Genomic DNA, 26,583 nt, shown 5'->3' on the forward strand with positions numbered 1-26,583 from the left:
AAACTGGTCGCTCTAATGCTTTTAATGAGTTTCCTTTTTTCCTCCAAACAACGTAGAACTAAACAAAACAAGAGCACTTCAAATAATCATCGCACATTTTCGCCTACAGTGAGTCAGGCGGAAAGCCAAACTCCCATTACGTACCCCGAGAAAGTCTGCGCCTATAGATTCGATTGCTAATGACCCGGAATGAGCTAATTTCCTCTTTTTTCTGTTCTGCTCTTTTACAGGTTGGTACCACGCTGGATCATCGAGAGTTTTCATTCAGTGGGAACGGAATTCGGTTCTACAAATTGTCATTTTATTGATAGAAACCTTATCTAGGTATATCGGTAACTGTGAATACGGTAGTAGCAAAATCAGTGTACCAGTTTTTCACGTATCCTGAGGGAATATTTTATTATGTTATTATAGTATGATCCGCAAATAGGACGCTATCGATTTCAGTATTACAACAGCAGCAAAAATGGCATAGTTGTCAAGCGGTTAGCTGCGGACGATTGTTCCACATCCCGGGGGTGGCACGACTTTCAACTCTTTTCCTTTGTTTTTTTATTCTTTCTTTCTCGTGTCTTGTTTCTCCTGACCAAATCTACCGACTTGCTTGTGAGAACTAGGCTACCAACTCACTGCAGATGGCTTTTCCTCAGCTTTCCTTATTGTATTTGCTCCGGCTAGCCGCCCGCCGGCCGGTGGCAGTGCTGTGTTGCGCTCGATATGCAATATGCACGATATCGAGATGGCAAGATGGCAATAATAGAACTGCAACCATATGTTCTGCCCGGAGACGATATAAAATGGGAAGTCATCCGGCCGTCGTCAGCAGGTCAAGATCGATATTCAATTTTAAGGAACCCCGAAGGCATGGACTAGTAATTGCCATCTATCCCGATCCCGAGTGTAAGAATAATGCTCTAGAGCGCAAAAATCGCCTTTTGCTAGCTCTGCAAATGGATTGGCTTTATTCAAACGAATGCAAGGCTAATTGAAAAAAGCCATTCCTGGGCAGCCCGTTATAGTAATAAGTTGTAATTTATGCATAACCGTAAAATTATAATGGATTGCCCTTGTCTGCTTCGGGTGTTCGTGAGAGTATTTGATCTAATTTTTGAGAACAGCTGGAGAAGGAGTGATTTAACTCAGTTTTTGAATTGAGATTGTTTGTTTTACATTATTGAATATTTTGAAATATCATACGCGGGAGTAATAAATGGACAACCATGTTTAAATATACAAAATTTCTTTTTTCTTCAGAAAGCTTAAAAGGCAATTTAACGACATTTCAGACTTCACTTTAAAAATTTATAAAAATCTGGAAGAAAATATTTTTTTCATCAGTCAGTTTATAATCACGTGATAATAAATTTCACGATAGCATTTTTTGTTTCTCCTTACACTCCCCTCCCAAGTCTAGCCGAAGAGACTGAACTGATTGCGAGATGTTGATGGCTTCGTCTAATTTCAGGCAAATCATACAAATTAAAGGCATGTTAGTGCCGCAAGGAAGCAAATTAGGATCATTACTTACGTTCCTTTTTAGTTTTGCCGTTGTAGACTGATTGTCGATCATCAATAGCAGAAGCTAACGAGTGTAGGATTTGTTACTAAATAAAAGGCCTCTATTGAGTTATTTTGTTATTACGCTCATACAAGTTAAGAGCTCTATGATTGACCATTCTTCATGGGCGCTATGGGGGGAATTTGCTTTTTGTGGAGCGCAAGTTTTGTGCTGGTCTGCAGACTATAGTACCTTGTTGTGCAAGAAATGGAAAGCATTGTTCGCGGTCGGTATCCACCTCTTTATTTTATCTTTGTCTTGCTGTTGCATATTCACAGTGTAACTGTGAATATGTGTTATTTTGCTTGATTGAATCACACGCCACTTTGAAGTCTATAAACAGATGGATCATCTGCGAGTTGAATTTTCAAACCATTTGGTTCGTTGTAAAGTGAACCTTGAAAACAATTGGGAAACTTTCTAACCAGGTTTCTTGCAACGGTTTTAGCTTGAACAACAGAATACAGCAAAGAATTTTGTATGCAGAATTGAGGAGTCGACGCGGTAGCCTTTCTTTAGAAGCGCACATCACCTTCTCGTTCCGATCCGCATGTATTTCTTCGTCAGCCCTTACCCTCTGGTGATCCGAACCCTCTGGTGATCCGAACCCTCTGGTGGCATCGCTCTGTAGAAATTATTTGCATCATGTCTGAAAAAGGCATTCTTTGCTTCCACAAGAAGATTCGGTTTTCGGTGCTGACATCCCTGCGAGTACTCTGCTATTACTGCTTCAAGTAAGAGAGTTGAGAATGTTTAACCGTATCTTTCTCGATTGCTTTGGATTCTATACGTTGGACAGCAACCGAGGACCGATCCCTTACTAATACACTAGTCACCTTCAAAATCTTGAGGGTACCTGTTTAATATTAAAGGCAATTCCTTTACCAAGTTATAGAATCCCGCGGAAACCAACTGTTGGTTTCTCATACAGGAATTCTGGTTCTATAAGCATGGCATTTTGTACAAATCTTCAGCAAAATTCTTCCTCATGATTCCTATGCGAGGCACATGTACGGGTCTTTTTTGTTCGTCCGGGATATCAGGCTTTAATATGGGTTGAAGATAATGAACTGAGTCGACGTTTAGTTTCCAGTATGACCGCACGTTTCTGATGTATGAAAAGTGTTTTCAATTACTTAGGTTTTGGGCATAGGCTCCTTCTTCATGTCTCCAGGCGCAATTACAGATATTGGACATTTAGAGTGTGTGCTTCCATGCACATATAGTGGTTGTTTTTTTTGTAGTATTGAATCATACGATAGTGCGGTTGCTTTTCGTTAGCGTGGTGACTACCAGTCATTTGACTGTTTTGCAGTCATTCCCTGCTTCAAACGGCAAAGGCAACTTGATCGTAACGAAAATGTTAAAAAGGTTTAGAACGCGTTCGTTCTACTGCGTTCAATCGGCGTTTGACTGAGCAAACTGACAGTTGTGTTATGCATAGCGTTCGTATTCCACCACTAAACGGATGGTGTGAGTCGTTTTTCACGGAATTCATTCTTTTCATGTCTCTATATAGAATTTCAATACGTATGGTTTGGATTTTCAGCGGTGGCCCAACCTGTACAACATGGCCCGACTATGACAACATTTTTTGTCTTTACATAGATGCCTCAAATTTGCTAGAAATATACCTTATTCTTAGACCTTTACAACGATGTATTTGGATATCCAAAATTACCTTCGAAACGGAAGTTATGGGCGAATGGGGAAATTCCCCTACCCGTTCAAGCGTCCCGGTTCAAGTGTCCCTGTTCAAGTATGCCAGTTTAAGTGTACCAATACTAGTGTCCGAGTTCAAGTGTCCCATTTCAAGTGTTCCAGTTCGAGTGTCCCATTTCAAGTGTCCCAGTTCAGGTATCTCGGCTCTAGTATCCCAGTTTAAGTGTCTCATATCTAGTCTCCCAATTCAAGTGTCCCAGCTCCAATGTCCCAGTTTCAATGTTCCGGTTCCAATATCCCATTTAGAATGTACCAGTTCCAGTATCCCAGCTTCAATATCTCAGTTCCAGTGTCCCAGTTTCAGTGTCCAAGCTCTAGTGGCCCAGTTTCAATGTCTCAATACCAGTGTTTCAGTTCCAGTTGTCTAGTTCAACTGCCTCAGTTCAAGTTTCCCAGATTAAGTGTCCCACACTTTTAAATGAATTTACATGTAAATGGATTCGATTGAGCTAAAAATTAGTTAAAAAAACTCAAAATGTCCCGTAACTTTGATTCTGAGTAGTTTTTCAACATAAAAGTTGGTAGCAGGAGCACAAAACTGTGTTATTTGTTACAGGGAAAATTATTAGTAGCAAGTAGCCAGCATTGATTAGATTTTCTACTAAAAATCTAAGTTTGTATACTTTAGGGGCACTTTGAGCAGTTTTAACCTAGTTTTAGCCAAACCCAAACTATTTACGGGTAAACTCATTTCAGAGTGCAGTACCAGCGTCTCAGTTCCAGTGTCCCATCTCCAGTATTCTTGTTCAAGTGTCTCAGCTCAAATCTCCCAGTTCAAGTGTTCCCCCAGCAAACACCAACTCGTTTATCAATGTACGAAAATTATCGTTATTGACTTATAATAAATTCAGGATCGTAAAAATAGCTTAATGAAACGCGCACAAGTGATTGACTTACGACTTCCAGTACAGAATTGTATATCATTATACAACTAATCGCTTTGAGTCGGATCTTATCGCATACAAAGACTCATAAAGTGGAATTGTTAACGTATATTTTGTAGTACGTATATGGCCTCCAAATTAGTACGCATATGCTAGTTTTGTGCATCAGATACGATTTTTCAGGGCATATATAAGTACATATAACTCATTTGTTACTCTGATATGCATATGAAAATGTTTACTGGGCCAGTTCCAATGTCTCAGTTTCAGTAAAGTGGTCTGTTTTACCCTTGATTTATTAGTTTATCAGTAATATTTCCAGAATATAGCATAGAATGACAAAGAGAGAAATAAAGATAGAAAAACAAAGAGGGAGAAACAAGGAAAGTGACAAACAAAGAGAGAGAGAGAGATGAAAGAGTTCTTCTCATTCATAAAACCTCTGGGCATTTTGAAAATTGTCTTAAAAAATGGGTCTTGGATTTCTGTGCAGTTTTGTAAATGTATATATGCTCATGGACTTATGAACTATATTCCCAGTAAACTCCTTGGGAAATCTTCCAATTTCATTGGACATCTTATCAGCTTTTTCCAATAATTCGTAACGCTTATAACATGCATCATTGGACAAGTTTTTTTTTAATGAAAATGCAAGCAAGTAGTCTAAGCAATCCAGCAAAAATAACATTCGTGAAAAGTTTGTCTAAAATTTTTCACGGTGGTAGAATAGTTGGAAAATTGATGTTCTAAATCAGGGAAAATTTTTAAGGTATGTATTTCCTATATATCATATATACCAACGTTTAGAGTTTCGTTAGAGTTACAGCCGAGAAATTGAAGACCGGTGCCGTTGTCCGGCCCGTAGCCGGGGGAGGGAGATTTTGACTCCAATTGTTTTTATTCATATTTTTCTTGTTTAGATCGACAACCACTAAAACTGTGACTAAGAAATACTTTTTGCTAATGCCAATGATGCCATGATCACCGACTTGTTTTGTTCCACAATTGAATGTCATAAATTTGAAGTAGCTGTGGTTTCTACAAGACGGCGCAACATGCCGAAACATTTGTCGACCTAAAAATTTCATGTAATGCACCCGTAAATTAGCCTTCAAGATCATTTCATTTGATGCCGTAGGACGTACGTATTACCGTAGGGTGTCATTCCATAATTTAGATTGCATATTATAAATATCGTCGAAAGCATAAAATCAATGTCGATGATTTTTTGTCGGTTTCAAATCGAATTTCAAGATTTGAAACCGACAAAAAATGTGTGTATTTTTCGAGCACATTCTGTGCTGGAGCTGTCGCATCAATCGTAGCAGTAAAAGGCTAACTTTCTGAATGGTATTGCATTATTATACTAACATCTGTCAAGATATGATCTCTCTCATTTTCCTTTTCTATTTCTAGTTTTTTACCAAATATTCATACGTATCAGGAAAACATACCCCACAATCGAACGCACAGAATCTTCGAATCGTTTTCATTTTATCACACCTACTAAAGAACAATCGAAATGGATCCTTCCCACTCGTTGAATCTATCTACTGGAGACTAAACCCTTCACTCGACGACCACAATTTGAACCCCTTTACTGTCATCATCAAACACTCATCCTTGCGTAGGATTTACCGCCGTTTCTTTTCTATTTCCCGTCGTCCCGAGAGGAACACAAAAAAAATCTCAAATGCTTCTACGACCAACCATCCGTAGCATTCCGGCTTTTCATTCTTCTGCTTTTAGAATTGTTGACAAATTTCTTCCTGGCTGACTGACTGATTGTGTGCTCTCTCACTGTGTGCTGGCTGGCTTTAGGTCGCATTTTTGTTCATACCTCTGCTGCGTGGCGGTACACGGGGCGGCGGTCAGGAACGGTGGTCCACGGAAGTGCGGCGGCAGAGTGTGTTCTTGCGTGGCGGATGTCATCTCAGAGATCTGTCACACAATAGAGTCCCGATATGCTGCTGCGACTGCGATGCAAGATGAATCCGGATGAATAAAAAACGCTGCATTAGGCATCAGCGGTTTTATTCTTTTATGTTTCGAATCAACGTATTTTGTGCCAGGCTGAATGGTAATATGGAGGGTAAACAAGAACCTTCCCTTCTCTGCGAATGCCACAACGACGACGACGTTGTATGTTTATGACAATGAATCGATGTCTTTATGTTGGCTGTTCTTGCTGAAAAACAAAAAAAAAATGTTAACACCAGTAGCTGGTTAACAGTCGATAGCTGGTAGGATGCCTGAATTGACGACTATCCGGTACTTACCCCTTTTTCCATTGTGCGGAATGCCACTTGAAAGCTCAAACTAAATGAGAATCCGTTTGTAGTGAATGTTAGTTCAGATGTGTGATATAAAATCGATTTATTTGCATATCGTTTTTTCCACAAAAAATGATGTTTTGAATATATAGATAGGATAATCGAAAATCTCCATTCGTTATTTGTTCACAGATTGTAGGTACGAGTCTCTAATCGTACCAACCCACACAGCATGAACTTCAATGCACTCGACTTTTTTTCCGGCTCCATGCATGCAGTTTTATGTCGTACCGCCTCGCTGTGAAGTAGCAATCATTTTTCTCGACTCGTTTCTGAACACACAGGCAATCTAGACGTATAACCGCACGAGGCACAAGGGAGCTTTCACTTTTATAAATGACAGGTAGAACCGATGTAGATCGCAAAAACATAAATACCGAGCCAACTAATAGTGGAAGCATACCTACATACATGTGTGTTTGTGCGGTGAATATAACTCCGCTTTTATGGATTGGTTTGGAGAGGATTGCTGCAAGGAGTCAGCCCGAAAAAAAGTCAATTCAACTGATATCGAAGCGCAAAAAAATCTCAGGACGCTTAAATCTGGCTTTGGTTTTACGGCTCTCGTATGAGAAGTGTGCAAAGCACCGTGCCCTGGCACACGACCAATTCCCGTATCGGCAGCAGCTATGTATTCCGCCCTCTAGATGTGCCGTTCGTATGCGATAACAGATACGTGACCATATTTATGTGCCAGCCGCTTTTCCACGGCACTCTCACCCGAGGTCCCACAGTGCACCCGATCGGTTTGCCTCTTTGGAATTGGATATTTTCCACCAAAAGTCACCCTCATCTTCGCAACCTCGGCATGAAGTTCTCACTTTCCGTTTTACCACACTGTTTCGCATAAGTTATGAAATTTAATATACTTTTATAGGTCCCGCTAGAAGCCTCATGCCAGCTCCTGTCAGCGGAGGGGAAAATATAGTCCTCGGATATGCTCGCCAGCCGTCACCCGTGTGCTGGCTATGATACCTGCCCACAGGCGCCTGAGGGGCCAAGTTTCGCCAGTCGTTGAGTTTATTCTCAAGTTTCATTAAATATTAAATTAATTACTAAATCCGTGATAAATTCTGCTTTTCACCACACGCCACATCCTACGAGTGTCCGTTCACGCGGTAGCACCGTTTTTTTTATCCTAGCGACAGGCGCTGAGGATGTGCGACAGGCATCGGAATGAAATGAAAATTTATTTTCCATTTCGCAACCACGACCGGTACCTATCCTGATGACGACGACGACTACGGTATCGCTTGATTACGCAGCAGCGATGAAATGAGTTTGATAGTCCCAAACGAACCGGAACAATTGTTACCGTCGGCGGAAAATGCCCGGGATGGTTTATTGGAGGTTCTGAATTATGGGACGTTCGAGAATGATTGCCGTTCGGGATGGTAAAGTTTGAAAACGGTATCTGATTCACATAAGATTGTGGAAGAAAAAGTTTCGGAAAATGGACGGGTTTAAATTGCAGCAAAAGAATCTCCACACTCAAGTGTTTCAAAAAAAAATAAGAGGGGTTCTGATATATGTTCTGCGTCTGACCACATAGTTGTCGTTCGACTGTGTTAGGCCGAAGTTCGGCCTTAAAATGCGAAACTAAATACCTAGAAAAATAAATCTGCGAAAGCGAGAAAAATCATTTTTCATGATGACTGCGCTAGTAAAACACTTCGTTTTCTTTGCAAAAATACTGAAAATCACAATAAGTACCTACGACATGTCAATTTTTCGATAGCGTTCCCTTAAAATCGAAAGTTTTCTTTATGAAACTCAAAACCTATTCAATTTTCGCAGTTTTCAGATTTTTTTAGAATGACACTCTTCCTTCTCGTAAAACGTAGTCCTACGCCTGATAACTGAAACTGATAACTGAGCCTGAAACAGATAAAGTACAAAAAATAGCGTAAGTAGAAAAAACGTAGAATAGGAGAAACACATAGGAGAAACACAAGACAAATAACAGAGTAAAAAAGCAAAACCCTGGACTTAAACGTCTTTCTTAAGACTTGACCCTTCTTTATCGACAGAGTTCACGGTCGGCTATTGGAGTACATGAAAGTTAAGGGGTTAGTGCAACAATCCTGCTGACTATATCTAGCAGCGCCGGCTAGCCGAGATTCGGACATACGACGACTGGCTTATTAAACCACAATCGTACCTCGAAACCAACTAAGCGGTAACAGAGTAAACATAAACAGGAACGACTGAAATGAAAACGGATAAAACGTAGAAAAATTAAAATAGTAAACAGCAGAGAAAACATAATGAAAGGAAATTAAAAAAATAGAAAATCTAACAAAAATAAATAAAGAAAAGGGAGAAAAAAACAAAGATAATAAAGTAAACTGGTGTATTCGTAGAACAAAGAAAACAAAGCTCATACTGTAAAACTCACTGCAGTGAGAGCAAAATACCAACAAACCACAGCAGAAAAATCGGGGAAAATAGCCTTAAAGCGGTGCGAATACAGGAAAACATAGAAAATATGATAAGATAAAAAAGATAAAACTGAAAACAGAAGCCAACGCGGATTGAGATAACACAAACATTGTTTTGTGTTATCTCAATCCGCGTATGTTATCTCAATTGATGCAGAAAAAAAGAAAATCCGACAACAATTGGGTATCAACGAAAGAGAGCTAATCAAAAACTAAAAAACAGTTAATTTGAATTTACAAGTAAAAAAGTAATCTAAATCTAAGAAAAATAAAACAAAAATCAGTGAAAAACAGAAAAGTTATCGAAACAAAGGAAAGAATACAGTCGAAATAGGGATAATAGAGAAACCCATCAAGAACAGCAAGCAAAAAGAGCAAAAACGTTAAATATAGAAAGTATGACAGCGATAATAGAAGGCCTGTATTACCTTCTATAAAAAAAGAAACCAAAGAATAGACAGATGAATCAGAAAAAATATACAGAAAATTGAGAAGAGAACAAACAGCATATAACTTAGCGAAAACAGTTGAAATTCAACGAAAAAATAGAACAAAATATATTAACAACAGATCTGTTAACAACGAACACTGAAAATACAGAACACAGCCAGAGAAACAGAGAGAAAAAGAAAGGAGTTAGGAAAAAAGTCAAAATCAAATATAATTTTGTATAAATAGGAAACACATGAAATATGTAAAACAGAGAAAATAGAGAAAGAATATATACATACATTATTGGAAACCCAGGGAATAGAGTTCAACAGAGAGGATTTGGCATTGACTTCGGCTGCTGGCTGGTTGCACTTGAAGTTTTATTTGAAATTTAACTTAAAATTAGGCTTGAATTCGGACTTCATACTGGACTTAAATTTAACCATGAAGTTGGACTGGAACGCGAACAGAAAATTGAGCTCAAACTAGAATTGAAATTGAACTTAAAATCGAAGCTAAAATTGGACTTAAAAATTTAAAGAATTTGAGTGGAGGATCAAAAACAAACAAAAAACCTAAATAAAAAGTCAAATGTCACAAGCATGAAGTCGAAAATTAAAAGAAAAAAATAAAAAGTTTAGTTAAAGTTAAAGCTCAGAAATCGAAATAAGAAAACGAACGTCAAACACTAAAAGTCAATTGTCAAAAATTGAAATTCAAACTTCAATTTACAACATTAAAAGTCGCAAAAATAAATCCAAATCTAAAGAGTCAAAATTCGACCAAAAACAAAAATGAATAAACGAATTAAGGGGGCATAGTACTTTTTACACCATATTTTTTGCCTTATTTCAAACATTTTTTTCTCGATAACGCGAAAAGCGAATCGATTCTGGTTTATTGCTTGCTAAACATTGCACTTTATACTAATATTTGCAGTTTTGTTTGCATATGTGAACCTCTTCCCCTCTCCCCTACCGCTCCTTGAACATGATCATGCGAAAAAAACATGATTTGCGGTACCATGGATTGGCGCTGGGGGTCTTATCCGAATTGAAAAATTCCAAAACGACATGAAAGAATATTAAATTATCTCGTGTTTGACCCATCCTTTTTTAAAAATTCGAACGCATAACAAAATGGCGGACATTCAAACATAAAAGTAAGGTTTTTAGCCGAAAAAATTGACTTGAAACATTTCTTAAAAATACAAAAATTGTAATATCGAAAAAAGGATGGGTCAAACACTAGATAATTTTGTTAGCTTTGAAACAAAAAAAGAATCATGAGAATTGCTTTAGCCGTTCTTGAGATATTTATGGTACCGACTTTCAAAACCTGGTTTCGAGAAAAACGACGTTGAAGTTTTTATTCGCCGTGTAATCGCTCCAGACATGCGCGGTACAAATAGCTGTAACTTTGCCAATTTTTGGAATTCATCGAAATGACTTGAAACACATATGGTCAAAATGTTAATCTTTCGAAATAATCAATAAAAAAAATTTCGATTTTTTTAAATTGAAAAAGTACTATGCCCCCTTAATCCTCATAGTCCAAATTTGAATACCAAATGTCAAATTCAAAAGTAGAAAATCAAAAGTTAAAGACAAAAAAAGACTACACTAAAAATCGAAAGTTAAATGCTGAAAGTCGAAAGTCAAAAGCAAATAGTCAAGAAACAAAAGTCAGGTTAAAATTTTATTCAAATGTCAAAAATCAAAATTCAAAACTCAAGAGAAAATATTAACGTTAAAAGTTAAAAGTTAAAAGTTAAAAGTTAAAAGTTAAAAGTTAAAAGTTAAAAGTTAAAAGTTAAACGTTAAAAGTTAAAAGTTAAAAGTTAAAAGTTAAAAGTTAAAAGTTAAAAGTTAAAAGTTAAAAGTTAAAAGTTAAAAGTTAAAAGTTAAAAGTTAAAAGTTAAAAGTTAAAAGTTAAAAGTTAAAAGTTAAAAGTTAAAAGTTAAAAGTTAAAAGTTAAAAGTTAAAAGTTAAAAGTTAAAAGTTAAAAGTTAAAAGTTAAAAGTTAAAAGTTAAAAGTTAAAAGTTAAAAGTTAAAAGTTAAAAGTTAAAAGTTAAAAGTTAAAAGTTAAAAGTTAAAAGTTAAAAGTTAAAAGTTAAAAGTTAAAAGTTAAAAGTTAAAAGTTAAAAGTTAAAAGTTAAAAGTTAAAAGTTAAAAGTTAAAAGTTAAAAGTTAAAAGTTAAAAGTTAAAAGTTAAAAGTTAAAAATTAAAAGTTAAAAGTTAAAAGTCAAAAGTCAAAAGTCAAAAGTCAAAAGTCAAAAGTCAAAAGTCGAAAGTTCAAAGTTCAAAGTTCAAAGTTAAAAGTTAAAAGTCAAAAGTCAAAAGTCAAAAGTCAAAAGTCAAAAGTCAAAAGTCATAAGTCAAACGTCGAAATTCAAAAGTCAAAAGTCAAAAGTCAAAAGTCAAAAGTCAAAAGTCAAAAGTCAAAAGTCAAAAGTCAAAAGTCAAAAGTCAAAAGTCAAAAGTCAAAAGTCAAAAGTCAAAAGTCAAAAGTCAAAAGTCAAAAGTCAAAAGTCAAAAGTCAAAAGTCAAAAGTCAAAAGTCAAAAGTCAAAAGTCAAAAGTCAAAAGTCAAAAGTCAAAAGTCAAAAGTCAAAAGTCAAAAGTCAAAAGTCAAAAGTCAAAAGTCAAAAGTCAAAAGTCAAAAGTCAAAAGTCAAAAGTCAAAAGTCGAAAGTCGAAAGTCGAAAGTCAAAAGTCGAAAGTCAAAAGTCAAAAGTCAAAAGTCGAAAGTCGAAAGTCGAAAGTCAAAAGTCAAAAGTCAAAAGTCAAAAGTCAAAAGTCAAAAGTCAAAAGTCAAAAGTCAAAAGTCAAAAGTCAAAAGTCAAAAGTCAAAAGTCAAAAGTCAAAAGTCAAAAGTCAAAAGTCATAAGTCAAACGTCGAAATTCAAAAGTCAAAAGTCAAAAGTCAAAAGTCAAAAGTCAAAAGTCAAAAGTCAAAAGTCAAAAGTCAAAAGTCAAAAGTCAAAAGTCAAAAGTCAAAAGTCAAAAGTCAAAAGTCAAAAGTCAAAAGTCGAAAGTCGAAAGTCGAAAGTCAAAAGTCGAAAGTCAAAAGTCAAAAGTCAAAAGTCGAAAGTCAAAAGTCAAAAGTCAAAAGTCGAAAGTCGAAAGTCGAAAGTCAAAAGTCAAAAGTCAAAAGTCAAAAGTCAAAAGTCAAAAGTCAAAAGTCAAAAGTCAAAAGTCAAAAGTCAAAAGTCAAAAGTCAAAAGTCAAAAGTCAAAAGTCAAAAGTCAAAAGTCAAAAGTCAAAAGTCAAAAGTCAAAAGTCAAAAGTCAAAAGTCAAAAGTCAAAAGTCAAAAGTCAAAAGTCAAAAGTCAAAAGTCAAAAGTCAAAAGTCAAAAGTCAAAAGTCGAAAGTCGAAAGTCGGAAGTCAATAGTCAAAAGTCGAAAGTCGAAAGTCAAAAGTCAAAAGTCAAAAGTTAAAAGTCAGAAGTTAAAAATCAAAAGTCAAAAGTCAAAATTCAAAAGCCAAAAGTCAAAAGTCAAAAGTCAAAAGTCAAAAGTCAAAAGTCAAAAGTCAAAAGTCAAAAGTCAAAAGTCAAAAGTCAAAAGTCAAAAGTCCAGTCAAAAGTCAAAATTGAAAAGTCAAAATTGAAAAGTCAAAAGTCAAAAATCAAAAGTCAAAAGTCAACCGTCAAAATTCAAATGTCAAAAGTCTAAAATTAAACGCGAAAGACTAAAGTTCAATGCCAAAGTCCAAAGTCAAATGGGCTTTAAGAAAAATCAAATTGGACTTCAATTGAGCTGGAAATTAGACTTGAAAGTGAACTTTAAATTGGACTTGGAATTGAAGGAATTGAAAGTGGACGTGCAACTGGAGATAACAGTGGACTTATTGGTATTAATTGGTCGACCTCCATCCTTCTAGGCGCTCGACGTAATAGAAGCAAATATATAGGTTGCACGGATATCTTTCCAGAAACGATAGCTAAGCCGGATTATCACTGGCGGGGTTCGATTTAGATGGATAACAAACAGCTAACGACGAGACGAGACGATAAGGTAGAATTTCTTCGGTGAATGCGAATGGTTTTGTGTCCCAATTTTGCTGAAATGTCTCCTTTATATGATACGGAAATGTTTGATGAACACCTTCTTATTTACTATAAATTTTCAATATTTATCAATCAGAATACAATCAGTATACAAGTTATAATTGTTCAAAACCAGTTAACATTTTCACTTTTTAATTTTCAATATTATACCCTTGCCTTCTCGTAAGACGTAGTCATACGTCAAATAAATGCACAGTTTCTACACCGTAAAATGCCACAGCACAGCAATCAATTTTAAATTCGTTTCGATAATTTAACCACTGAACCGTTAGTCATCAGCGTATCGAAATTCAATCAAGAAAGCTATCCGCCGTTTACTACGGGTAATCCGAACCATCGTTTCGTCGTCGTTGTCGTCGTCTAACTGGAAACTTGAAACCTGCCAACTTTTCCAATATATTGCAACGCGGGGGAAACGAAGTTTCCCCGATGTCGTACCGCACCGTATAGTACAGTTCGGAGTTTGGTCCCTGTGAAAAGCCATACCGTGTCAGCCAGCCAGCGAGTGTGTATAGTTCCCAGATTCGAGAAAACGGAACAGTTTCTTGCCAGTACAAATAAACCGTCAGTTTTCCGAACTGTCTGTATCGTTTCGCCAACGAGAGTGCAGAGTAAAACTGTGCCGGAAAAGTCTTACCGTAGAAAGTTTTACTGTTGAACAGAGACCGTTGAGTATATTTAGCGTCGAAGACGAACGAGAACAACAGTCATAAAAATGCACGGACTTTTTTTTTCACGACACAGAGGAACGTTGCCGGAAGGACCGATACAGAAATTGGGAAGTGCCTTTTGTAGCAATTTTGAGCATAAAAAAAAGATGAACGAGCAACAGCGAGTTTCGGGTTTGTAGCTAATGTAATATTAAATGGTAAGAAATAATGTTGTATTGAAGTTGCTGTTACGTGGATGAGTAGCACCAATACTGGCAAGTACTGATCTTAATCTACTGGTTCTTGGCTGACTACCATCTACTGGTGCAAAATTATTAAATATGCCCCTCAGTTACGACCTTGATGTATTTTGTTTCTTTAAAGTAATTTTTGATAGTAAAAAATTCACGTGAAATATTGCGTCAACTTTAAGTTTGCTGTATAGAAACCCTTTATCAAGATTAAAAATTCAATCATCACAATTACAATCTTAACACCTAGTAAATTCTGAATACCTACGTACATACTCCCAAGTGCCTGTATGCTACTGTACCTAACCTCCCACGAAAACCCCTTCCCCAACCCCACTTACCTACCGGCAAAAATCAAGATTGCCGCACGTGATTACCTAGCCAACATGCATTAGCACAGCATCCAGGCAATATATCATTTCGGGAAATGTTTAACATTTTTCAAGTTTATTTATTTGTTTACATGGTACGTGCCGCACGGTGCGCCCGTGTAATTGATGTCTTGATGCACCGAGTGAACTGTGTATGTACACACAAAAGCAAACGACGATGATGATGAAGAGGACGGTGACGATGACGACGACGGCGACGACGTCGTCGACAACTACTGCCTTCGTTGTCATTTCGCTGACGGTAGGTTCCTACTATGTCATGTTTGGTTCCGTCCGCTTTGTTGAATCACACATGCCCGGCCCGGCCCGGCTAGCTAGAACGTACCGTATGCATCTCCGGCGAAATGGCACACCCAACGCTCGGCCTCGGAGAGTGTCAGTCTTTACGCTGCAACGATGATGTCGCCAGGAACGGAACCGTAGGGGAGCTTGCAGTTATGGTACTGCGGGTTAAATTGTTAATTGTGTAAAATAAATTCTAGCGGGGCAAAAGTGCGAAGCTTGAATCCATAAAATTAGTACAGCAGTAGGTAACAAAACCCTAATATCTTCAATCTGCGATATGTTTCGATAAGGAATATTCTCAATTTGCACCTTTCCTATTTTGCGCTGGTGTATTGCATTGTATTCCTCCTGGCAGCATCTGTAAAGCACACAGTTTTCTGCAGATCTTCCATTTCTAGTATCTGTAACCTAGTTCCTAAGATTCTATATAATTACTTACGCATTTTTGCCGCGTTCATGAATCGCACTCTTGCCCCGTCCGTGAAGCGCACTTTCGCCCCGCTAGGCGCGGTTTATTCCTAAAGGTGGACGCGCGACATACGAGCAAGCAAAAAGTTTTAGACCAATCAGTCTAACGTCTTTCTCGCTTAAATCACTTGAGCGGATTGTTGATCACCACATCCGCGAAACAAGCTTAGTAGAAGTTTCTCTTCATTCAGCACAACATGCTTATCAAAGTGGCAAATCTACAACCACTTTATTACATGATGTGGTGGATAAAATTGAGGTTGCTTTTTCACAAAAGGAATCTTGCTTAGGAACTTTTTTGGACATTGAAGGCGCGTTTGATAACGTATCTTTCGCTTCCATTTTGGAGGCTGCTCGTTATCATAATGTGCCTTCAATAATCATAAAGTGGACAGAAAAAAATGCTTAGTAACCGATTGCTTTTTTCGTCCTTGCAGGCAACCAAGCATTTGAAAGCAAAGGGTTTGTGGATGTCCACAAGGTGGCGTTCTCTCGCCTCTTTTATGGAACCTTGTGGCGGATGGCCTAATGAGGAAACTCAATGGTCTAGGCTATCCGTCATATGGTTTTGCGGATGACTATCTCATCCTAGTAGTTGGAAAGTGCATAAGCACATTATTTGACTTAATGCAGCAGGCACTACGCGTCGTGGAAACGTGGTGCCGAGAAACTGCACTTTCGGTAATACCGAGCAAAATATTTATCGTTTTATTTTTAAGACGTAGAAATACCGATGGAGCTCGCGCTCTGCGCTTTTACGATTCAGATGTTGATGTTGTGAACGAGGTGAAGTACCGTCATCCGGGGATACTTGCAACACCGGGGATACTTGCAACACCGGGGTTACTTGCAACACTTTGGCGCATCGCGCTATTGACAGCTCTAACGCATTTGTTTGTTAACATAACCATTTGTACCCAATGCCATTTTAAAGAAGGGACGTTTACCTATTGTTTAGTTAAGTTTAATCCATTGTGTCATTGTTTTGCTTGTTTTTATACGATTGGAAAGTAATACCACATTCAGAGTAGGAAAAATGGATGTGCAAAGTTGCGTCAGTTCATTGACATGGAATTATTTTTTATTGTTTGGTTCCTGTACACAGTAAGTGTATCATATAAGCTAACAAATAGCAACTTTGAGCTTTGTTTATATTTTGAACTTGGAGAAGAAACGATGAATTCGTGTTGTTACTTCCAATATGGCATGGCTTGCAGCACTTGTAAAAATGAAAATTATCGTAATAGACAGTATGTACAAAGTAAGTTTGCATCTGTACGATGTTATTTTGTCTACCACCATCTCCAGAAAACTTAAATTTGTGAAAAATTCAACGTGCCTTGAAACGGCAATTTGGACTTCGTCGACATGCTGCATTTTCACCGAATATCTCTAAAAAAGCGATAGACGAAATTGGGAAACAAAAAACGCCTCCAGTATCCCTTGTTTTACTACAAATACATTGAAAATATCTCAAAATAGTCATTCGCGGTTTGAAATCAGATATAAAATCATAAGAAACGCAAAATCAGAAAAGTGTTGCAAGTAACCCCGTTTACTGGGTAACTTGCAACACCCCTATTTTCGGTTCATTCTACAGATTCATTTAGTTTACATTTTTTCTTATATTCATAAATCAAAAGTACTCATTACTATACAAGTTTTGGGTATTTACACTTGGACCTAAACGGTATACTACGAATGTTATACTAAGTCAAAGTTCAAAAGTGTTGCAAGTATCCCCGGATGACGGTACGTGGGGTTGATCCTCAAATCCAAGCTTGACTGGTCCACAAATATTGATTTCCGAATTAAAAAAGCGTGCATGGCCTTTGGGCAATGTAGACGAGCAATTGGTAACTCTTGGGGGCTTAAACCCAAAATACATACACTGGTTATACACGGTCGTTGTCCGACCAATACTGGCGTATGGTTGTCTTGTATGGTGGCAGAGAGGGGAAGTTGTGACTGTCCAGACAAAGCCAAACCATCTCCAAAGGATGTGTTTAATGGCAATGTCTGGTGCATTTACTACAAATCCTTCTGCCGCCCTAGAAGCTATTTTCACTATTAAACCTCTGCACTTCCACCTGAAGCAAGAGGCACTAATATGTGCTTATCGACTACACGCGATGGGCCTTTGGCAGTCTGTGGACGGTTCCACTGGTCATACTCGATAGTGGTCGCAAATAGTTGCTGAAGACAAGTTTGCCCTTGCTCCTAGCGATGTAACGCTCATGCGTACTTTCCCGTATAGGACTTTCTCAAGTGACTTTCCTCCTAGAGAGGAGTGGATGTCAGGCTACATGGTAAGGAAAATTTCCGACTATGTGGTCTGTTATACCGATGGTTCCTTGTACGAAGGTCGCGCGGGTGCTGGTGTTTACTGCCGTGAGCTGGAATTGGAGGAATCCTATTCGTTGGGTAGTTACTGCACCGTTTTTCAAGCTGAAATCTTTGCAATTATGTGCGGAACTCAGTTTGCACTTCAGAAAGAACTGATAGGCAAGATTATCTACTTCTGTTCTGACAGTCAAGCCGCTATAAAAGCCCTTTGTGCGGCTAACTCTAAATCTAAAACAGTCATCGCCTGCCACACCCAATTAGAAGAACTAAGCATTCTAAATGCCGTTCATCTGGTTTGGGTTCCTGGCCATTCTGGTATAACCGGAAATGAATGGGCTGATGAACTAGCAAGATCTGGAGCAGAAAAGTCGATTTTCGGACCGGAAACTGCTTTACCAATTGCGGCATGTTGGATAAAACAAAACATTCGATCTTGGTTTTCATCTGAACATGTACGTTATTGGGAAAATCTTGAAACTTGTCGTCAAACGAAAAATTTCATTGTTAAGCCTTGTGAGAAGGTTGCGAAATTTCTTTTGCAACAATCAAAGGGAAATTGCAGTATTCTTGTCAGGTCACTGACTGATCACTTCAGACTAAATTATCATATGGCTACGATTCAGCGAGCTGAATCGTTTCATTGTAATTTATGTGAATCCGACTCCGGTACACCATATCATGTAATTTGCAACTGTCCTGCAGTAGTACAAAGATGCTGTTACTTGATACCTGCTTTGACAAGCGAAGGGCGAGCGGAAAGGAGAGTAGGAATCTTAGTAGAATTGGTCCATTCGATGTCAATGTGACTTTAGTACGGGTTTATTCTTAGGTTCCTCATTGCTCTGTCATCATGCAGAATTATATATTACCCCGATTAAGCCTCTTTGACAGTGTAAAAGTCACTTTTGTAGTTAGTGTACTCGTCAGTGCAACGTAATGAGGACTCACCAGGGACGGCTATAATTGCTATAATAATTGGCACTGCTTTGAAGGAGGGGTAAACCAAATATCACACAAACACGCATAAAGTTAATAATACAAAGCATATCGCTCACTCAATAGCGATTATAGAAAAAAGAAATGCAGTGCGGGATACAACAAATACCCGGACGATATCACAATTGATCAACAGTACTGGTCGCAGTGATGAGTCTACACATGAAAAATAAAACAGTTTTTCCCTAGCCAGGAAAAGCAACGTTTTAATGGATAAAAATAAGATTCTACCAACTAAAATAAAGAAGAAAAGATAGCAGAAAAGAGGGAAGTAAAAGTCTAATGTTTGGCTAGAATATGTATGCTTCGATTTTTTTCCTTAGTTAGTTAAAACTTTCCCTTTAAGGTTACATAATCGCATTTTGGAGGCCCATAATTTCACCACGTACAACTCTTTCCCCTATTCTCCTACTAAGCACACAAAACAACACAAACGACCCGTTCGTTCGTTCGTTGGTTGGTTGGCCGGCGACAATGTCGTCATCATCAGTCACTCTTGCGGGCTATTCGCTCGCTGGCTGCAGTGGAGCAGCATGTTGCTGCCGCTTGAATTCTCTGGCTCGTGACGTGCGATAGGTAGGTAGGTAACCTATCGCTCGTGAACCTACATTTCCCGATCAGCACGGGAAGGATTGCACCGGCGATGATGATGTTAGAACCTATCGTATCGGACCGGTGCGTGACGATGCCATTTTCATCTGAACGTTGATTTTTCCACTACACTAACGGTAGCGGTAGCACAAGTGCCCCCGGAGAGGTCCAAACATCGCTATTTCAACTTCGATCCATTAAATGGGAAGAGTCGTATACAGTAATTATCGTCATGTTTTTCACACAATCTCCTCGGATGTTAATTGGGTGCATGTAAGTACGGTCGGTGTGTGGCACGGAATGGGTACAGGCGGCGGTTACATGATTTTGGATAATAATTTGAATGTATGTAGTAGCAGCTTGTTGCTTACGAGTCGTCGTACAGTGTGATTTGACAGTGTGGCAACGGAGTACACGTTTTAACGTACCTACACCGGCTGGGTTGAATGACCATTCTCCGGATGATTTGTTGATTTAACTGTTAGAACGGGTTGAATTCTGCCGATTGTTCGTGTGTAATTATTTTAAATGGTTGGTTGATTTAGAGTTTTTGATAACAACGACAGTGGGACGATGGGAAGGAGAAACGTAATCAAAGTGTCAAAGTAAGTTCAAATATGATTTATTGACAATCACTTAATGCTCAATCCGTCTCGATCAATCCCAGGTTCAATTCATAATTTCCCAAACGACCTCGGTCACACATTTCTCCCTCACACTTTTTAAACCGGAATTGTTTCCAGTGTGTACGGAGTTCCCAATGACGGGTGATTAATTTATAGCCGTATCCGTTTCAACACGGAGCCCCGCTCCTAAAATTTATCTCAGCCTGAAATTTTCATTTTACACACCATCGTCACTCTTTTGTGAGATAGGCCGTAAATTTATATTTATAGAAAATTTAAATTTATTCGTTTCCTCCTCCTTCAGCTGCTTTCCCATCCAGTTTCCCATCGGTGTGTTGGCTGGCACAACCGCCTATTTTCTAATGCGAAGTTTATTTGTCAATCACCAGCTGGGTAATAAAAAACCATCCATGAAACATTCATCATTCGGCAGTACCGACTCATCCAGCAGAGCACGTGCGTCCTTCCAGCATGCAGGAGCAGGCAAGCCGAGAAGACTGGCAAAGAGTGAAAATTATTATTGTGTTTTCCCTTGTGGTGCGGCATCTGGTTGTTGCCACTGAAGTGAGTGTCGTTTACTAAACTGGATCGGTTCTCGAACAACAACGGTGGGAACAATTTTGTTGTGGCAAAGTGACATATTCTCTGCTATACAGGAGTTGAATATAGCAAGGAAACTTATAGGCTTGAAATCACCTTGGAAACGTTTCCAAAGGCTCAGTCTAGTATAATTTTTCAAAATTACAAAACCGGCCAAATCGGCCGGCATCGAATTAAAACGTTAGTTCTTTCTCTATACCTTTTGTAATCGGTTAAATAGCTTAGAAGTCACAAAAACTAATTATTGACTTTTCTTTCTCTTTTCAGGTACGTTCAATCTGGAAATTCATCGTGGCAATCTAACGGAAACAGTATTGTGAAACGTGGAATGGAAATGAAATGCAAAAATTTCCCATTAATTAAATAGTGCATCGTTTTTGACTTCCCGTGCTAGGACAGTTCATTGCATCGCGTGCTTTTCGGACGGTGTATTCTGTTTACAACTTTTTACTACTTTCCAACACCAGCGTTGCAATTTGCATGCTATTTTACACTCCGAAACAGAAACTAGTTGGGTAAGGAAAACGTGAGCATCCAACTGTACGAAATTTAGTTTCAAAGCAAAATTGTGATTACAGATCGTACCAGAGAGATGGAAGTGAAAACACATTGTACCTACTCTAATGAAATGAAATTCATTCAACATATTGCACACAACCAGTCAGGTTTAGAATTGGTTGTCAGCCCAAAAGCGTTCAAGTGCATTTACATCGCTGTAATTAGCGCGAGAGTGGATAGATGTAGAGAATCTTTCTGTATTACCTTAAAAAATTATGCAAGGAACATCATATTTAACGCAAAAAGCGATAGAGTTCTATTTTGAATATGTGTAACTCTTACTTTCAAGCGTTTATCGTAAAAATCAATTTTAAGCACTCTTAAGCCGCGCTTTTTACGCAACTACTTTTATACGAATTATTGAATATACGTTGTTTTATGCAAATATACGTACTACGTGGACTTGAACGGGAATTTCCAAATTTATGCAGCTTTCTGACGCCCAGGAAGCTTCGAGGTACGATACCGGCCTAACAAGCTAGTCGTCATATGTTCGATTCTCGGCTGGGCAGTGTTGCTAGAGTCAATAGGATCGTTGCACTATCCCCGTAGTTGTCCTGTACTCTAATAACTGGCAGTGAGGTCTGTCGATAAAGAAGGGTCAAGTTAAGGCGTTTGTAATCCAAAGAATTTCTTTTTTTTTTGCAGTTTCCTAGCGCAAATTTGCGTTATTTTTTAATACAAATTTCAGAATTTTCGCAGTTTTTTACGTGTACTCGAACCTCGGCGTTTGTACATTTTTTTACAAATTTTGGACTGAAGTTTTTGGGGCGTCTTAGTAGAGGAAAGTTTTCTTTTTAATTTAATTACAAACTTTGGAGTTACGTCGGTCTTAAACGAGTTTAGAAATTTACATGTTTTTACACAAATATTGGAATTTTGACACTTTTTTACGTATACGTGTCAATTTTAACTCTAAAAGTGCGTTTATCTAATAGATTTTCATGAGTTTTCTTTCACCTCGTCAAAATCCGCACTTGTCACTGTCACTGTTACACATCACTGACTTAAGTGATGCCATTTAAAATACTATGATTTTTGCTCTTCCCTATATAAAGCAGAAATCTAACGAGCGATATGGCAACATTGTATTAAGACTAGAAAACCAGTGGGTTTTATTTTTAGCTTTCGAGTGTCTCAAGCTGAACTGTTTAATAAAGTTTTTATAATACTCCCGTTATTTAATAATATTGCGCATTAATCTACATGTACGCATATAACGCATTTGGTTATTTAACGTTTACAATCCCAAGTAACAATTTGGGTTTTATTACACTCTTATGATGACATTTTAGACTAAAATTAGTCTTGAAGGCCATCATAAGAGTACAATAAAACTCACATTGTTACTTGGGATTGCTACTCTATTCGGCAAGCGAATAAAAGTCTTGACGCAACACTCCGACGAAATTTGACCTTCTATTTTTTTTGTTCGACAGACTTCGCAATCGGATGTTAGTGTACAATACAGGTTTCATATTAAATTTCATAATAATTTTTTTTTCGTTTAGTTTTTTCGTCCTTTGTCCCCTTTGGTGTCGTCTTCTTGTCGTGTTTTGTTGTGTTTTTATCGTCTGTTAGTCGTTTTTCGTTCTTATTAACTTCCACATTTCAGGGCTTTTATATTCTACATTTCATCGATTTGTCATCAATTCTTGTCATTTTTTGTGGCGTTTTGATTGCTCTTGACGGTGTATTCTTGTTGTTTGTAGACTTTTCTGACATTATAATTGTCGCTGTTGAGCCATCGCCATTTTCTGCAACTAATTATAGTCGTTTTTACTCTTTTTTTTTAAATGTTTTTGTCGCTTCTTGGCATTTTGTCGGCGTGTTTTAATCGTATTTTTGTCGTCTTTCGTCTTTTTTTTCATTATCTTTTTGCTTACTAGTCATCACTTTTACGACAAATTTTTTTTCACTACAATTTGCTGCTTTTTCGTCGTGTTTTGGTCGTCTTTTAATCATTTTATTGTTGACTGAAGTTTTTGGAGCGAAAACCGACACTGAGGAAGCCTGCAAGTCGTAGGCGAAATACGTATCTGTCGTGAATAAAATATACATAGTAGAATTAAATTGGATGTTTTCATCTTTTTACCTTTGTTATATAATATAACAAAGGTTTAGGAATTGGTCGAAAAACACGAAGTCGATCTGAGGCCCGGAGGGCCGTGTCACATATACCAATCGATCAGGTTCGACGAATGAGCAATGTCTGTGTGTGTGTGTGTGTGTGTGTGTGTGTGTGTGTGTGTGTGTGTGTGTGTGTGTGTGTGTGTGTGTGTGTGTGTGTGTGTGTGTGTGTGTGTGTGTGTATGTGTGTATGTGTGTGCGCTTCAATTTTCAATCGCCTATTTCTCGGAGATGGCTGAACCGATTCGTCTGCTATAACTTTTATTTGAAAGGTATCTTTACCTAGTATATCACTATTAAATGGTTTCGTGGTCTGACTTTTAGTTTAAAAGTTATAAGCAAAAATGTGAAAATTACGTGACACGATTTTCTCCGGAACCACATAACCGATTTCATCGATCTTAGTACCAAATAAAAGCTCTTACTATTGCTAAACTTCACGCCAATTTTTATTGAAAACAAACAAGTGGTTTAAAAGTTATGCTTAAAAAACCAGTTTTGACAAGGTTAAAATGATCGCCTGTTTCTCAGAGATGGCCAAACCGATTTACGTGCTATTAGTTTCATTTGGCAGGTCATATAGCCGGATAGATCACTATTGAATGGTTTTTTGATTGGATGTTTAATTTGAAAGTTATGAGTAATTCAATACACCACACCAAAATTAACAACAATTTATAATGATTTTAACCAAGAAAAATAACCTAATTTCAATTATTTTAATATCAAACGAGAGGTTTTCACACTACGAATATATATATGCAAAATTTCATAAGAATTGGTTTTACCGGTCAAAAGATATTAACCCTCGAACACTCGCGCCAACTTTTATAACACAGTTACTCGCGCGCACAATAGCCCAAAACCAAAGAAAACGTGCGCACTAGAGTTTTGACTAGGAAAACTTGGTTTTAAGTTTATCGAACGTTTGGAAGAGTTTCTTGAAATTGAAAGCTCTATCGTCTGGTAGAATTTGAATTTTGATTAATCCCCCTAAAAGTGAAATAACAAAATTATTTTCCTTCAGTTTCAATATAACACATTGGTGTGTTCTGCAAAGTTTTAGAGCATATTATTACAAGAAATTTTGCTGAAGACAGTAACCTTCTATCTCTTCAACGAAGAGATCTTATTTATTGTATATGAATTTGAAAAATCAGTTTTTCTATTTTAGCTCTTTTAGTAATTGTTGTATGACTTTTTCATGTATTACAAAGTTGTATAAATAATAAAAATACACAACTTTGCTGAACATAGTATACCTCTATGTTTCCTTGTTTACGAACTGTAGAACTTTGATTATAAAAAATACCCTGATTTTGACCCCGAATTACTCGACTACCAACAGACGGATACATTTTAAACATTTTACATTTGCTGGTAGTTTTGCTGCACACAGACACCATTTTTCCATATGAAGAAACGAAAAAAAATTCCAGTTGGGGCCAATTGCGGTACACTACACCTCACATGCTACTTGCTTCGTTTCTGTGATGTCGGTTTATACTAATCTATTTTCCCAACAATTTAAAGTAATAATGCATTGAATAATTCTGACATTTTGCTCATAACAAGTTTATTGAAGAATATACGTTAGTATATACGTAATATACGATTTGTAACTATATAACAATATGGCATTCAAAAACCTACATATGGTGTACAAAATACAACAACGTGAGTAACCGAAAGTTCATAAAAATTGATGAAATTTATTCAAGAGAACTTTATTGTTGTGAATCAAATAGAATGGCGTTACAGGAAATTATGCATAGTTCAAAAACCTTTTAACTAGACCTTTACTACGCAATGTATATGTTAAAGAATAATATTTTATCTTACAACTTACTTTTACTTACACTTACCCTCATTAGTAACAACTTACTCAGCAATTTCATGAGAAAAGAAACTATCAAAATTTATAAGTGCTTCTATTTGTTTCGAATTTTGTAAACTTATTCAATTTCCAAAAATTTCATGTAAACCAAACGTGTCGATTTCTATCTCAAATTGCAAGTAAGACGGTATAACAAAGGTTCCTTTCACCACTAGGTGGATTAAATCAGGTTTTTTAATTTTACATTTTATTGTTTTCTTTTCGACGTTCTGTCTCCGTCTTCTGCTATCTCTTTGTTGTCTTTTCTTCGTATTCGTCGTCTTTTTGTCATCTCTCTATCTCATTTTTGTCTTTTTTTTCATGACCATCTGTTCATCGTATTCCCGTCGTCCATTGATTGTTTTTTGACCTCTGTTTTTCACAGTTTTAGTTACCTTTTTCGGTCGCTTTTTGCCGTTTTTGCCGACTTTGTTGTTGATGTTTTGGCGTCTTTTCGTCCTAATTTTATCATCTGTTCTTTCTTGTCATCTTTTCATCATCTGTTATCGTCATTTTATTGTTTGTTTGTTATTTTTTGTAACCTTTTTACCATTTTTTGACGTCTTGTTTTTTTGGCTTTCACTGCCTTTTTGTTGGTTTTTCATCGTTTTTCTACCCTATACAATGGGATTTAGAATTTGGCATAGCACATTTTAGGCAAGAAAACTATTCGTTTTTGGCAACACAAGATATTTCACTTCCAAAAATACGCTCAAATATCAATCAGTTTCTGCTTGCTTTAAATTACGGAAAAATGTTGCCCTTGGTATGTTCATGAAAAAAAGTTTGTTGTGATAGAATGTTTCAAAGAATATTTTAATAGCTGTAGGACTACGTCTTACCGCAGGGTGTCAATAACGGACGGATAGCTCTTGGCGGGCTTTTTAAACGTAAAATGGTTGCAATCTTTGATTAACGATATTTAGTGAATTTCTAACGCATTTACATTCAATTTTTTCATATAAAAACGGTCTCGATTTTGGCAACATAGGTGACATGCATTTTTTGAAAATTCCAAATACTATTGTATTTGACAACTTCACGGTGCTCTCCCAGACCGTAATTAAAAAAAAATGCTCCATGAAATCGGACCTCACCTGTCGATTTGAGAGGTTTTACTGCATCTCTGGTGAAATTTTCAAAACCCCTCCTACGGTGGAAACTTGAGTTACGCCCTTTTAAGTGCCGTAAGTACTAAATACAATATTAAATCGACGAAACCTTCATTGCAAACCACTTGCTAAATCACCAGTTCACGAAAAAACATGTAGAAAGTGCTCTACACATTTCAGATACTACAATGCATGATCTTTACAGCTGCTGGTAAGCCTAGTTTGAAAGTTGGTAGGGCGTAAGTTCATTTTATTGAATA

The 26,583-nt window shown here is 37.3% G+C and overlaps 1 protein-coding gene across 4 annotated transcripts in view; it reads left to right on the forward strand.

Moving 5' to 3' along the window:
• The window catches only part of LOC128738919 (neogenin), a 262,831-nt gene that overhangs the window by 48,635 nt on the left and 187,613 nt on the right, over positions 1-26,583 (forward strand). The window contains exons 1-2 of one of the 4 annotated variants that reach the window (XM_053834409.1): positions 20,530-20,827; positions 20,915-21,162. The exons of 1 other annotated variant lie outside the window; for it this stretch is intronic. The gene's annotated coding sequence lies outside the window, so the exon portion shown is untranslated. Of the gene's footprint in view, positions 1-20,529; positions 20,828-20,914; positions 21,163-26,583 lie in introns of those variants that run through there. 2 more of the 4 variants (XM_053834411.1, XM_053834410.1) reach the window with 2 other exon arrangements.

The sequence above is a fragment of the Sabethes cyaneus genome, chromosome 2 (assembly GCF_943734655.1).
Source record: "Sabethes cyaneus chromosome 2, idSabCyanKW18_F2, whole genome shotgun sequence".
In the NCBI taxonomy this organism is placed as follows: domain Eukaryota; kingdom Metazoa; phylum Arthropoda; class Insecta; order Diptera; family Culicidae; genus Sabethes; species Sabethes cyaneus.